At 38.2% G+C, this 16,285-nt stretch overlaps 1 protein-coding gene across 2 annotated transcripts in view; it reads right to left on the bottom strand.

Annotated features, from left to right (window-relative positions):
* The window catches only part of ADAMTSL3 (ADAMTS like 3), a 177,417-nt gene that overhangs the window by 96,393 nt on the left and 64,739 nt on the right, over positions 1-16,285 (bottom strand). The gene's annotated exons all lie outside the window — the stretch shown is intronic.

Genomic DNA, 16,285 nt, shown 5'->3' on the forward strand with positions numbered 1-16,285 from the left:
TTGTTTGGAATATGTTTTGCTGCTTGGCATTAATAGTACCAATTATGTTACTTTGCTGCTTATTTACCATATTTCAAGTCTGCTATTTTAATGCTTAATAATTATATGGGGGAAAAGCAGAGCCTTTGAAGATCCAGTGTAGACGATGTGTTGCCTCCTGCCAAAGCACTGTTGTGTCCAAACATGCTGCTGTTCCCAACTCCTCTATGCCCAACTTGCTGTGTAGGAACTAAAGTCTCGAGCACACAGACAAGGCATCGGCATCATCTTCAAACACCTCATGGGCCTGTTACAATGAAACTAAGATTTTTAGAATCCTGTATTACACTCACCTTAAGATTAAAACACCAATTTCTCAAACCACCATAGTGATAGTTTGCACATAAAAATACCACTAACATAAAGTAATGGCTTTTGGCATCATTGTGAAAGTCAGATTGTGGATAAAAGTGAGGCAGTGAGTAATTTTTCTCAGGTGGCAGAAAATATTGACCAATATTTATTCTGCCCCAAAAGAATCACAACTGAGAGAACATGAAAATTTAACTCAAGCTTTAATAAAACAACTATTTCCAGCCAATGTTTTTTTTTTTCATTCTCATTGACTTCAGTGGTTAACTTGTCAAAAAAAAAAAAGTGAATTGTTTATTAGAGGATAAGCATCACTATTTGAGCTCTGAATAGCTGAAGTTGGTCTAAAAACATCAGTGACTTCTTAACTTTCTTGCTTTTATAAATTAACAAATTTTACAATTGCTTACCATAAAGCTTTAAAAGCACTCTTAGGCCAACCTACCATTCCAAAAACTATAGATCCCAGCTCTGCCAAGATCCCTGAGGAATTTTCACACTGATGTTGGGTTTACTTTAAATCAGAAGCCAAGTCTGAAATGTCTGACACTGAAAATGGAACCAACTGCCTTCAGTCTTGACAAAAAAAAAAAAAAGCTCAGCTCTTCCCAACAAGTCACTCAGCACATGAAAATAAATCAAGATGAACAAAAGAGTCACTTTTTTCAAATTTATGGGTGCAAAATTAGTTTGTTCCCTGCAAGCCCAAAGCAAATGACTGGGTTTTAGCATGTTGAGAAATGACTAAACTTGTGATAGCAAAAAATGAACACATGCCACTCTTTTTTAGAATAGCTAGCTTCTTTGACAATGCCTAAAATAATCCTAACTTCATCATTGTATTAATACCAGCCACATGATATTAACAGACAGAGTGTCATCTAAAGCTCTAAACAAAGTCCAGTTGTTCACTTCCCAAACTGCTTTGATAAAAGCCATTGTTCTGAACTGTATCTAATTAAAAAGCTGTAAATACTATGACGATCAAAGCAGAACTTTATGCCAACAAAGCCTTCTTTAGAACCATTGACTAATTCAGTGCCCACAGTGTTGATTTAAGCTCCAGCTAGTTCAAGCTATTTGTCCCATGGGAAAGAGTTAAAAGCAGCTTGCACTGACTTAGTAATTTACTACCAAAATAATATTGATTTACTAGCTGTCTGGTTTCATAAACTCTACACATTACATTTGTCTTCACCATGGTACTAAATTGAAGTAAAATAAAGAAAATATCACCAACATCATGATTTACACCAACAAAGCCTTGGAAACTCATTTAGGAATTAAATTGAGAGCTAATTACAATTGGACACAGAAGGATATTATTGTACATCAGGACTGCATTCCCAACTTGCTTGACTTCAGCTTTTCTTGTCTTTATTGACTTTAGTCATAATTCTAAGATGGTTCAGCAGTGAAACACTGGACCATATTAGAATAGTTTTTCCTTTAGTGCCTTAATTTTGCAACAGACAAAGTGCAACACATATATTTTGCATATTCATTGTGGAAGTATTTATGTACCAGCACAAACGTAAATGTGTGCATGGACATGCACATGTGCACCCATGATGTTACATGGTGAAGCCACAAGTGCTGCAGTGAATCCTAGATTGCTGCTCTTTACGTAAAGCTGGATGGGAAAACACGTCCCTGGAAGAGTTGTACCACATGTGAACACGGGGTTAGATGCAAACATTGCAGTCAGAGCAATAGCTAACAACCTATACAAAGTTTCTGCCGAAATCCAGTGTATATGGTAAAGGTAGACTCAAAATATTTCATCCCAATCTAACTCATTTTGAAAGCAAAAAAAGTCACAGCACTAAACATGGACCTGGACAATCATTATTTGAATCAGGGGGTAAGGGAAAATGAACTCTTGAGTTTTGAAGCACTTGATGACATAGACAGAGGCTCAAAGACTGAGGTGACAGTTTGCCCAGGCTTCCTCGAGGTCTGAGGCCAGTGGTGTGCAATCTGAGCTCTGTGCTGACAACCCTTAAGTGACCGAGACAGGGCTGTCCACAGAGAGTTTTACTGGAGTGTGGCACTGGTAGGTTTGAACCGAGGGGAAAGTGTTAGTGCCAGTTTCCCTTCTTCTGTCCAGGGCTCTGTTTTTGCTTCTGTCACATATGGGCACATACAGTACACCACCATGTTCTGCAAATTATTGGTGTGCATGAGTTCTCAGGCCATATTCCCCTTGCAACCTACTACCCAAAGTAACCCAGTATAGCAGAAGTAGGCACTGAGGTAAAATAAATGAAATCCAGATGTTAACAGGGCTGATCATTGCTCCAAAACAAGGAGATTTTTATTGTCACTTGTAACACCCAGTAAATAACAACAGCTACATTGATACACATTACAAAAATCAAACACAGCGCTGTCAGATGGAGAAAAAAAGATTATTTGGCCAAACTTTTGTTTGGCTGTTATGAAGGATGACATAATTGTCTTGAATTTGGTCATGCAGACTTCAAAGGAGAAGTGGTGCCAGAGAACGAAGGTCAGTTTATGCAGTTTTATTATTATTCAGACAACTATTACATAAGGCTTGGATATGTAAATGTTTAGTATTCAGTGTAACAAAGATTCGGCTTCTTAACAGAAATGCCCTGATACCTGAAATGTTTGTTTTTACAGAGCTTTTAGCATACAATTTTTCTTTAAACACAAACACAAGGCAAGCCCATGGTATTTGACACGAGAGTTACAGCAGCAGTATGTGCAGTGAAAGAAACGCAGAGACCTGGCACACAGATTCTTCTGCCAGAGCCCCCAGGTGACAGTCCCTGTGCCATGCACACTTCAACACAAATCCTGCCCTGTGACAGCCCCTAAACACCTCCCCAGGGCAAGGTGCCCAGCTCTGTCAGGTCCTAGGAGAGATTCAGTGCAACCCCTGGGCAGCAGATGTAGCAACGGTACACAGATCACCCCTGGGGCTGGATGGATACACAGAAATGCTCTATTCAAACAGGTTAAAGTGATGTGGCTCAGAAAATAACTCTGTCATTTCAAGTAAGGATCTGGATATGGAGGAATATTTACCAATACACCTGTTATGCCAATGTCACTGCAGCTCTCTGGGTGGCTGTGCTTTTGTTTTTCTCACAGCTGCTTACTAAACTGGTTTGTATTAATTCACTAAGGCTTGCCAAATTCTAAAAGAAAATTACCAAAAGGAGTTACACTGGCACAGTTATAGCATATTGCTATTTAACAATGTATTTCTTATAATTAAATACAGAATTGAGGTTCTTCAGATTAAACTCATCCAAGGGAAGGAACCTGTTGAAGAGTATAAACACTTCTGTACCACTGAAGGCCTAAATTAAGCAATACCCAAAGCTCAGTGCTGGCCCTTCTCCCAGGAGTGAATTTCATCCCTGATGGTGTTTTGAAAGGAGATGAAGCATTTCCTTTTCTTTGTTTCTTCCCACTTTCACAACCCATAAATACTATTAACACTGTCCTGACTTTCAGAGTCTTCCAAAGCACAAGGTTTTTTTGCTCTTCACTAATCTTCATGTGCAGCACTGCTCTGTTCCATTTGCTTCTCCTCATACCTACAACAGCTCCAAAGAGAGGCAGCATGAGAAATTATGGCACTGAAGGGAACATATCCTGCCTGAGTAGCTCTGTGATGCGTTTCCCAGTTTCTTGTTTGCAGACACTACATTTGGTGGAAGAGGTATCAAATTGCACTGATGACTGTATGTGTGAGCAGGAAAGAACAAGAATTTACCTGCGGATAATCACTGGATGTGCTATTCAGCCTCAGCACTGTATGCTTCACTTTTAACTCTGGCTGTTATGTCTAGAGCTTTGAAACAAGCTACACTAGAAATCTCTTTCTCTGCTAAGGATACATACAAAAATGATTTACACCTCTATTTTGTATTCTAAGTGAGGTGGAGAATGCAGATTACAGATCTAGGAAAAACTATTTCACTTGTGGCAGTGACTAAATAGAACAGTCAAAACATATTTCCAGACAAATAAAAATTATTAATAAAGGATCCTGCATTACCTGGTTTTAGCTTAAAAACTCCTTTTGTTTCCTTAAAACAGATTTCAAGACATTTCCTGGTATAATTCTACTATTGCTGAGTGCATTATATATTACCTAATTGTGCACTGTATATGTCATTGAGTTTAATAAATCTTTTACTTCTATGTACCAAAGTCAATTATGTTTTACTCTGTATGTTAAAAAGAACCTATCTGGAATTTTAAAATCCTGGAGAAAAAACAATGCATCATTATTTTAGATTGATAAAACACACCTGTGAGTAAATGCAGCTATTTTAAGCAGATGTTTAGAATTATTTAGTTTTTAAATTGTTAACATTATTAACATTTAAATTGTTACATTACCTATTCCTTGCACTTGGCCTCAGCACTGCAAACTCACTGCAAAATGGAACCTGTGCCCCATAATAACATTGCAGAAACACAAGCTGGTAAAGCTCAGTACAAGGTGAATCACCAGCAGGGAATCAGCCAAAAGGCAGATGATGGACTTATTGAGCTACATGAAAAAATACATCTGGGGGCTCAGATGGACTTTAGACCTCTCAGTGTTGAATTCTGCAACATATTTTCATTCTACAGAAGTTTTGAATAAATTCAAATTTTGGAGAATAAAGCATGCACAAGTGTCACACACAGGAAATATTTACAGCATAATTCACTTTCATACTAAACTGAAGGCGAATCTCAGCGTGTTTTTCAGTGTTATACTGTATCCAGATTTTTTCCGCTGTCAGAGTGTTGCAAAATTTCATATTGACAGCACAGGCCTGCTCTGCAGGAGTTGTCAGGACAGAGTTGGAGGTTTTGGCAGGTGGAGCAGGGATACTTGAGGCTTTTGGCATCCAGGAAGGGATGAAATGTTGCTTGGCTGTTTGGCACCTATGAGCTAGTTGAGGCTTTTGGCACTGAAAAGAGTCTGTATCCCCTCCTTCCTTCTTTGTGAGCAGTAACAGAGTGAACATGGAATTTGTGGGCAGGGAGAAGAAATCGTGGATCCCTCCCTAACTAGTCCAAGCAGAAAGCAACCGCACTACAATACCCGACACCTGCAGCTCCTTCTGCATCTAACTGCCAAGGACAGCACCTACCTGTTCCTGCTAAAAGGAATAAGGATTGAAGTACTTAAAGCATAATTAAGTTGCTATTTGCCAATTTCTGAGTTAATTACATTGTTCAGATGAGTTTACAAAAACTCCACACAAATTCTGTTTTACTCGCTGTTGACAGATGTGATGGCCTTCACCAGAGTCCCAGGGTACCTTTTCATTCCATTGCTGACTTTAAGGGCTCTCTGAACAACAGCAAACTGGTTTGTTTTCTTGGATGATATTCCATAAATTACTATTTTGACAGAAAAACCTCTAGAAAAGAGAGAAACCCTTTTTAAAAAACCCTGATAGGCACATCCTTCAAATACTGGTGCATTACATCACTGGCAATGCATTGAAAATCTAGACTTAGTTGCCCAGGTTTACATTCTTGTTTGCCCAATCAGAGCCATATAAACCCTGTATCTGCTTATCTGCACTGGTAAATATTGTCCCACAGGCACCAGCATTAGAACATAGAGAAGATACTCTCCTGAGAACAGGGAGGAAGGCTATTCACTATCCTTGGTGATAGTCAGAGAGGCAGACCAAGTCTCTAATCAGCTTTTAGGCCCAACCATCCTGGACAGCTGCTCAGGATGAAAAATATGAATAATTTGTCCCTGAGTTTCCAGTATTTAATTGCCTCCCAATATTAAAAAGTACACGTGACTACATAGATGGAAAGATATAAATCTGAACTCTCAATACATATCCATTCCTCTGAATCTGTCACATCTGACATGGAAACTACACTGAGAAAGGCTCAGCATCGCTCCAATTCCCTCCTTTTCTAAGTGGTCTGGAGAATTAGAACTTGAAGATTTGCAAGTGTAGCTGGCAAACAGCTCAGAAGTCCCAGACCCTGGAGAACACACAGAGGTTCTGAAAGGAAACATAACCAACAAACCAATATAAATTGTAACACACTCTGCCCAGTTTCTCAGTAGCCAGCCTGAGGCAAACACTTGCCAGAGCTTGGGAGACAGATAAAGGCAGAATTTTAAAATGGGCAAAAAAGAATGTAATGCTCTATAATGTTTGTTAGAAGCATGACTTTCTTTTAAAAAAATCACTGATTAACATTCCCAATGAAGAACATAAAAGTTATATCCTAGAATGTAAAAAAAAAATTATACATAATCATGAATTAGAAAACATCCTCCACAATATGGTATTTAAATACTCAGCCCTTGCATGTAGTTGTGCAAAGAAAACTTGGCACAGACATAACAAGAGCTTTTTAAGCTTATGCATTATATCCATTTTAGGGATGAAAATCTGATCTCAGGAAGAAGGATGAAGTGCTTCGTGAGAGTAGCACAGCTGAGAATTTTATCTCTGCCCAAAGGCAGATTTTCATGCACCTCTTAGAGCTCCTCCACCTCCTGTTTTGCAACTCTGAACATTTCCCTTTCAGATATGGGTATGTACAGCAGGTACAAAGTGTGAAGGGGAAGACAATCTCCAAGACATTTGGATATGTTAATTATCTCTGGGCCTACTTAAAAATTTGCATTAACTCTAGTCCATATATTTCCTGGAGTCCATAAAACAGTAATAATGCATGGAAGCTTTACTGAATGCATATTCAAAATTTGCACCTGGATACAGTGGGTTTTTCCACCTTCACACAGCACAGCACATGTTCCCCATCCAGCACAAACAGTGTGACAGGTCAGCCAGAGTCCAACATGCAGAACGCCTCAGGTGCACAATAGAAAGAGATTCCAATTTCTGGGAAGTATATCTGGCATTATTTTTTTGAATTAACTTATTAAATGCATTTGCAAACATCCAAATGAAGGTTCTTTTAAATGCTTTACCATGGAATTTTTAAAACTGGTCTCACTTCAGTGCATGCAGTGGAAAATCAAGAGTAACACAGATGGAAGTGTGGACATTATGTCTGTGAAAGGAGAGGACCATCAGCTTTCAAAAATCACACCAGGGCACATTGGTGCCACTGTCAAATACAAAAATATTTCCTGTTGAGGCTTATTTTTAGGTTTTTTTTCCATATTCTGATGTCATATGAAATTGCAATCCTACTTCTGTGATTAAATATTTTCCAATGCTTTTAAATAATGCTTTCCATGTAAAAAAAACAGTACAAACAAAAAGAAATCCTATGCATTTCTCCTGAGGGTCAGGCAGCTACCATAGACCCATCTCCTTCTGATAAAATTCCTGTGCTGGTTTAGGACTCCTCACGTCCTTCTCATGTGTTCATTTGATGGAGACCCACTTGACAGTATCTGAGGAAATCATTCCAAGCTAAGGAGAGCTATGGCAGCAATGCTGTCAACCACTGAACCTCTAGATTAAAATCAATAAGGCAGCAAACTTCCAGTTCACTGTAGGAGAAAAGTGACAGGGGAGAGCATGGGAGGGACTTGTTTCTCAGCCTACAGGTGAGCTGTAAGAACCACAATCACCATCAAAATCTCTCCTGCTGATTTGTGGTGGTCCAGGTGGCCTTTGCCCAAATTACCACTGCAAACTGAAGTATGGGAAAGGCTGTCCTGCTCCCATGAATGCCCACACAACCCGAGTGTACAGACTGACATAATGGCACCACTTGCTCACACAACCGTATTAATTATTGTACCATGCTGAACTTGTTGACGGGCTGATTTTCCAAGACTCTTGTGCACAAAACTTACAGGCAGGTTATGGAAAAGTAAATCAAGAGGGAGTGTGGGCATTTAAAATTACATATTGTGCATGCTATCTCCCTAACAGTTTATAATATCATAAACAAGCTTTATTCCATCACAGTGACACATGAGGCATTTGACTTAAAGCAATACCCTAAAAACCATCACTGAGAAATACACAAGTCATTGACACTTATGTACAGTACCTTCATACACATGCTTTTGAAAGAAAAGTCATGTTTTCACTATTTGGTTGCAACTTTTGTTTTGTTTTTTAGGAAAATGTTTTGAGAATTTACAATGAAAAAAAAACCATTTTTCTCAGAAAATAATTACTGCATCTCTAACTTTTAAAAGAGCCCCAATACATACATTTTAAAAATTTGTTTAAAATAATTTTCCTAACTCAAGACACTGTCTGCCAAGTTCCTACTAGAAGCAAAATTTTATGGCTAACTGCCAAGCCTATGAATAAAAGGAGTTTATAGGGGAAATACTGACAGAAGAATAAACTGTAGCAAGAGCAGCCAGTATAGGAAAGTCTTTCTTGTGCATTTTGTCTATCCATAATCTGCAATATTCATAACCCTAGATATTGGGATATTGCACTCCTGCCTGCCTCAGTTTCATACCAGGATTATCCATAGTGCCAGACCAATAATTTGATTATAGGTATGTATACCCTATCACGGAGACAAGGCATCCAAACTCCTCATTTGTGAGCAAGTGATTCTGCTGCTGTCTCCTGCCTCACCCTGCTATTTAATACTACATGTAGCACTTTTAATGGTAATATTTCTATAAACATAATGCAAAACAGATCACAGACCATAAGCAGATACAGCCTGGCAACAGAACAAATGTCAAAAGGAAAAATATTAAATCCATATTGTTAGATGACAGCAATTATATGAATCCTAATTTCTATTTCTATAAATGGAGACAAATTCAAACCTTTTGAATTTCAAAGGAATTATTTTATGTTAATATATTTTACCCCTGATTTTTAAGGTAGATATTACTTTTTGAAGAGCCATTTTATATTAATATGCTGAAGGAGAAGATTTACTAAACCTATAACTGAAAAGCAGTCTGACTGAAATTCTGCCCAAAGTAACTCTAAAACTTGTCAGCCTGATCCTGGTGCCTCTTTACTGTGGCATAAATCAAAATTAGCCAGATGAGTTTTCTTCTCAGAGAAAGCAGTTCTTGCCTCTTTAACCATGAGCTGATCTTTGGGTGATATTAAGCAATGGCATAACTGATCCAAAATCAAAATTTCAGTGTTTCTTTTTATTATTCAACTTAACTGAGAGACAAATTTAATTTTTAAGTTTGCTCAGCTCCACTGGCTCCAGCTGATTTCCTGCCTTTGAAGAACAGTTTCATTCATTGTCTGGAAGGGGTTGCTTTACACAAGGGCAGCCTGTCTTGAAGATGTTGGGAACCTTCCTTGGTGGGCATCTGCACGAGTCAAACCGGTCCTTAAGCTGCTTCTGCTCTACCAGAGGTGTAACTTTTGTTTGATCTCTGCTTATTCACAGTCAAAAGCTTGTACCAATTCTGGCATCACAAGCTTCCTCCAGCTATGTTGCCTCACAAGCAGCAAAAAACATTTGTCAGCAAGGGTTTGGGGTTTTTTTAGCTAATTAAAAAAAAAATCCAAAAAACCAACCAACCAAAAAAAAGAAAACCCCAAACATTAAAATCTCCTGCCTAAATCTCAACTTGCAGAAGACCTCATTATTCAGAAGTTCTGAGGGCAGCTTTTGGATATAACTTATGTACAGGTTAAAAAAAGACTGTTGCTGAAAAAAAAAGGGTCCATGTGCAGAGAACAGTTTCCCAGAAATGTATTTTATGTGGGATTAAAAATGTAATATTCTCTTGTCATTCCTTTCCACTTTAAGTCAAATAAAATATAATCCACTGAAACTCATTTGATATCTGGTGAATAGTTTTCCTTTTATTGATTGTCTAGCTTCCAGCTTGGGGAGAAAAAGCCTGTCTAGGGAGCAGTTACAATGGCAGCACAGGTCTAGATCCAATTCCCAAAGAAGCAAGAGAAAAAGAAAAAGCCACTGACTTCAAATAAAGGAAGATGAGGGCTTAATTACACATGTGGGGTAAAAACATATTTCCCCATTTGGAAAAATGTTAGCACAACTTGCTTTCTCTTCTGTGTCCAAGTTCCTGGCTTTTAATTCTCCAAAGACAGAATTATCCAATGAATAGCATTCATGGGAGAAAAAGACAATTTCATCTATCTTGAGTTGACTCTGATTTCATTCCAGATCTCTACTACTGTGTGTGTTTCAGCACAGTATCTTTAGCACTCGGCACAGGGCAGCAGGCCTGGATATGGAATATTAGCATGACTCTTTCCATATCTGTTCAGTGCCAGTGTTTCCTATTATCAGTCCAATTTTTTATGGTTATTGTATTAGCTTCCCAGCAGTACCTTCTCAAGTTCTGTAGCCTGAAACCTCCATTAACAGATGCTAAATACAATAGTTGTTTTTCACTTTTAGATCTTGTGAAAGCCCATAAAAATGAGTGGTCAGTTTGTCCAATTTTCTGAAGAAATTTTCCAAGATTTGAATGGGCAACATATAAAACCACTAAAAATACTTTTGGCAGCTCATTCATTTGGATTATGTTCCTTCTGCCAAGCCAACGAATGAATAGCTTATTCCAAGATAGGACTTCCGCACAAATTTTTTGTAGTAAAGGTAAGAATATCTATTTATAAAATTCCCTGGTTGCTTGTATTTGAAGGGTTTGGAGAAGGAAGGAGTTTGGGGGGGATTTTGTGGGTTTTATCATTAGCATTTGGACTTAAGGGAAGTTAGTGTAAATAAATTAACTAATAAATTCCCTTTTTGTTTTTAATTCTGCTATATACTCCGGTAAATGAAAGATAACCAAACTATCACTGTCAGGCACTTAGTGAATAAAGCTTGATATAAAAGCCATTGAGTCTGATGGAAAGTATCTCACTCACTTTGTTGGGTTTGGTACAGGACCTACAAGAACCCCTGAATTCCACGTCAGATACAGCCAAACTACAGAAAGGGATGTGATTTCTTACACATATGGGCAGATAAAGATCAAAGAAGAGGGGAAAAATCTCCTACATACTTTTCCCAACTTCATTTCTTTTACCAGTCTCCCCTAGCTATAAAGTATTTGTTTAGACTTTAGAATTATGCTTCTTCAAATACCCTTAAAAAAGAGCCACTTAAGAATACATTTTTACACACACACATAGATTTTAAATGGTGTTTTTTCCAACATCTTTAGCATAGCAAAGTTCCCTTTTTTAGAATGGAAGAGGGAGGTATCTTTTATGTCTTTTCCTATATTCCATATACAAATTGATTTTGAAAGCTTGAAACAACTTCCTGCTTGGTTGCACACATTTTTTCCACTGAAATATATAAAGCTAAATTAATTAAGTGAAGTTTTCCAGAAAGCTAGGAGATCAATGAGCTATGCAGTCCACAACACACAGTTAACAGGTTTTGTGCGAGTTTATCCACTGTCGAATTTCAAACACTTTTGAATGTTCCACATTTTATGGCATTACTTATTTCTCTTCTTAAAATAGATCCTCAAAAGAGGCCTTTTTTTAACTCAAGAAAAGATCTTGTTCACCATTTATCAGTCAACTCAAAGACCACAACATAATTAGTTTATGATATTTATCTTGCTGAGCACAAAGGCAGATAAGCACCCATATTTTTCCTCACTGATGCACTACATCTATAAATTCCATAGTTTTTCCATGCACATCATTCAACTCTATTAAAAATTATTTGAATTGCAACTTGTGGGCTGAAAAATAAAGAACAAGCTTCTTAGCCTTTGTAGAGATGACAAATAGCTAATGGTATAAGTATAAATTTGGCTTGTGATCTCATTCTCCTTTCCCCTTTGTATGTTCAAAGCCACAGCAGCAGCTAGATAAGAATAACAAACAGTAAAGGAAGCTAACTACAACAATAAGGAAATTCTGGGTTTGGAAGGCTTTGCAATCCTGGTCAACAAATCGATTTAGAAACAAGCTAGGCAGATATCCACCAGGAACAGCTCACTTGGATTTGATCCTGCCTGGAAGCCAAGGATACACCACAGTGTCTTCCAGAGCCATTCTCCCTTTGATCTGTACCAGATAATGTGGTAGGGGAGAAGGGCTAAGGGACAGCTACTCAGAAGAAGCAATCAGGATTCAGAACACAAAAGTAACAAAAGGATTAAAACAAAACACTGTTTTAATCTACAGGCCTTGCAATGTCTCATATTTGGCTCGGAGACAAGGTCCAGCACTCAGCTATCTGTTCTTCCCAAGATGTGTGGTCTGGTTTAGGCCTGCCAGAGGGAGGCCTCTTCCAAGACACGTTATCTCACAATACATTTCCCACTTTAAGCAGCATCCTTCAAATCATCTAACTACTGTTTTGCTCTACTCTTTTATCACAAATCAAGTTTATGTTTCCTATTTAATATAAAAGCAGCCTGGATGAATCGTCTTCTGTCTTCTGGAGGCTGGCTATACATACCTATTCCCAGATGGTCTGTCTGGAAACAGATATATTGCACACCCAAAAGCTACGTCTCTTTTGGGGCTTTTAAGCTTGCTGATGAACAGTTCCTGCCCAATTTAGATCATTAACTGAACTCCCAAATCCTCATCTGCACTATAAATGCCACCTATTGTATCAATATATTTTCTTATTCTCTTGGCTACCGTGGATTAACAGCTTTCTTTAGAAACTACTCATGAAACACTAGGAAACATCATAAATACAGACAACAGCTGCTATATCCACTTTCATCTTCACTTTGCTTCACCTCAGCTCTCAGCATTTGCACAAGGCCATGTGGAAGATATTGGGCTGCATTCTGTGTGATACAAGAGAGCTACAAAAGTCCCAGGGGAAGCAAAGAGAGTGAAGAGGGGTAACAACCTATCACTCCTCTATGTTCTGAATCTGAACTCCTGTAGGGGCCAGTCCCTCCCCTGCCCTCTGACACCTCTTGTTACAGCAGGTCACTGACCTTTCTGAAGGCTGCCTTACAGAGGATCTGACCTTAAATGAGGCTTTACATTCGTGGTGTACACAATCATAAACCTATAGCACTACTGAGCCAAAGACATTTTCCTCAGCCTCAGCACTGCTTTTCTGTACATTCTGGCACACCAGGTAAATCCAGATTAATCCCACTGCTTTTATTTTACCTCACTCAAACAGTTTATTGCTTTTGACAATGCAGTCTCCTGCCTTTTAGGCATCCACACTGCTAGAGGGACGGTTTAATACCATCTATACATTGTTTGTCTGGGTCTTACGGTTACACAATCAGAATTCATATTAGATGCCAATAGAGGGTTTTAAAACATAACTATGAAAACATGAGAAGGATTTTAAATCTACTTTGTGTAATTTGGCTGAAGTTATCATGTTGCAAGGGGATCTATTCATAGGCAATCCTATGGGGTTTTTTTGCCTAGTTCTCACTAGGGAATGTTTTGGAAGAAAAGTATAAAAAGACATTGTTTCCTTATTATATAATACTCCTGACTTATGCCAAGAATATTCTCATCATAACCATGTTCACAATCTCAAAGACTGAGCTATTGCATTACTTGTGTCTATACAAATAATAGGCTTCTAAAAATATGATTCTTTGACGGTTTTTGAAAGGTGACTTACATATGATTAAAAAGCTGTGTGCTTGTGTTTGTATTTCTGATTTGTAAATCCTATACAGTAATTAAAAGCAGATTTCAAGTGTGTCTGCATACATACAAAGTGAATACAAATCTAAGTCAGAGATGCATTGAGGGAAAATACAAAAATCCAATTTTGCTGGCATACAACTGTTCAGACACTATCAACAATTTTCCAAAGTAAGAGAAATTTCCTCAGTTAACAGTAAAACTGATAATGTTTTTAAAGGAAATGTCTTCTAAAATGATAACTATAAAATGCTAATAAAGGGATTGACCAATAAAAGTGCACTGAAATATACCATCTCACCAATTTTGCTACAAGGCATGAACATAACACCTGAAGCAGCTAATAAATTCTCTGTTGGAAAACAGGAATAAAGCACTGATTTTCTGTTTGAGAAGAAAGATGAGTTGATCATATACTCTGAGCTCTTATAACACCAGCAACAGAATTTACTCCTCCTGCTTTACTGAGCAACACAACTCAAATATGCCCTTTCTTTCCAATTTTTCAAATGGAGAGAAAGAAGCACATTCTGAGCTGGACTTAAGGGATACTTTTCAATTGCATAGCTAACAATTTTTATTATATCCCTAAATCCTCATTCAGAACTCAAGCTATTCCTTAGTTCTTCAGTTCATAAAATCAAATCTCCCAGTACAGACAATTTGCATGTTTCTCTTCAATGACACATTTTTTGCATTTATGAACTCATTCAAATCTGCTCCTTCCAAACAAGTTTGCAATAAGGAAGTGTTTTACATAACTGATACAGATGTCAGTAAAACACCTCAGTCTGTCAGTACAAAACCTTTATACAAAGTGAGAAAGCTGAAAATTTATCCAGACAATAGGGAAGTACTAAAAAAAAAAAAAAAGGCAGAAAGAAAAGAAAAAAAAAACACTTTGCTGATTTTACCATACTTAAATGCTGTCCTTGTCCACTATGCGCAACAGGAGGCTCCTATAGTTTGATGGAGCCTGGCAAAGGACAGATTCCTTAAGAAGACTCATGATTAAGGAAAATTGGATAGGATGTGGAGACAGTTAATAATATTTCTGGAGGAATGTGTGGCAGTGTTAGAGGACAATATTGTGTGCATTATTTTACCTCTTTAAAGGAATAATCTTTACCTGGAAGAAAACGTGCACAGTTTGAAGGCCGGCAACCTCGCCACCAGTCATGGTTGGGTACCCAAGGGACAAAGACAGTTTACAAAAGGTTTGTGCTCTACCTATTCTCCCCTTCTAGCAAGACCCTGCAGTAGGGGCACTTTGTAACAGAGTAAACCTCTGCCTCCACCATGCTCCTGGCTGAGTTTGACAAAGAAATAAAAGATAGCAAAAGTTGGACTGCTTCTCCAAAACCATGTTTCCATCCCTTGCAATGCAAAAACCTGTGCATGAAGAGAGTGTTTCAGATTTCACTCTTGCTGCAATAGCTGCTCCCTGATTCAGCTTCTGAGTCTAGCTGAGAAACTGGGAAGCATCTTCAGGAGCAGAGCAGAGAGCTCTGTGCTGTGATTGTACCACGCAGTGCTCTAGTAGTCCATCTGTGTCAGACGGAGCCAAAATCCCCGCTCAGCACTGACTGTAAACCCAGCTTGTCATAATGCTAGCCTCCCAAGCGAGAAAAAGAATTGTATTTAAAAAAAACATGGCCCTCTCTGCCAAGCAATCCCTTTAACTGGCCCAGTTACTTTGCATAAATCCCAGCAATGCTAGGGGAAAAACTCTGAAGACTGACTACGCCCTTCAGTAATTCAAAACCACAGAGCAAAGATATCCTGTTGTAACGTACATGGTATTCCAGGATTATAATTTTTGCTTTGAGCCACCTTTCAACGTAGACCAAATGGAAGCAAACCTCATTCCTGAGTGCTACGAAGCCAGTTTTGTGTCTCTCACAATTATGTTTGAAACCATAATGACAGATTACAGGAAATGAACATATGGACAGGGTGATTTATAAACACTTTTAAACAATGTGACTTTTATCAGTTCTGCTACATCAATCACCAATCTAGGAACAATTATTTTTTTGTATAAGATACTCTCAAGAGTGGTCAGGACAGGATTTGCTGACAGCCTATCTTAAAAACAGAATTATAAATTGCTTTCACTTTCTGTGCCAAGGTAATGGCTCCATACAGATAAGGGAAATCATGAGCTTCTCATAAACAGAAGAGCATAAGCAGAGAACCAAGAAAACCTTGCTGTGCACACCAACAGAGAAGCAGTCCTGTCAAATAAACCTGATGCCACACTCTGATATCAGTTGTGGCTGGGAGGCTTAGTGGTAATTATAAAACTGTTTAACTTTTGCAGAGCATTTGATCTGGTAGGCATAGCTTTAAAACCAAGATTAACATAATCAATCATTCACATGATAAATGAGTGGCAG

This window comes from Anomalospiza imberbis, chromosome 13 (genome assembly GCF_031753505.1).
Source record: "Anomalospiza imberbis isolate Cuckoo-Finch-1a 21T00152 chromosome 13, ASM3175350v1, whole genome shotgun sequence".
Lineage (NCBI taxonomy): Eukaryota > Metazoa > Chordata > Aves > Passeriformes > Viduidae > Anomalospiza > Anomalospiza imberbis.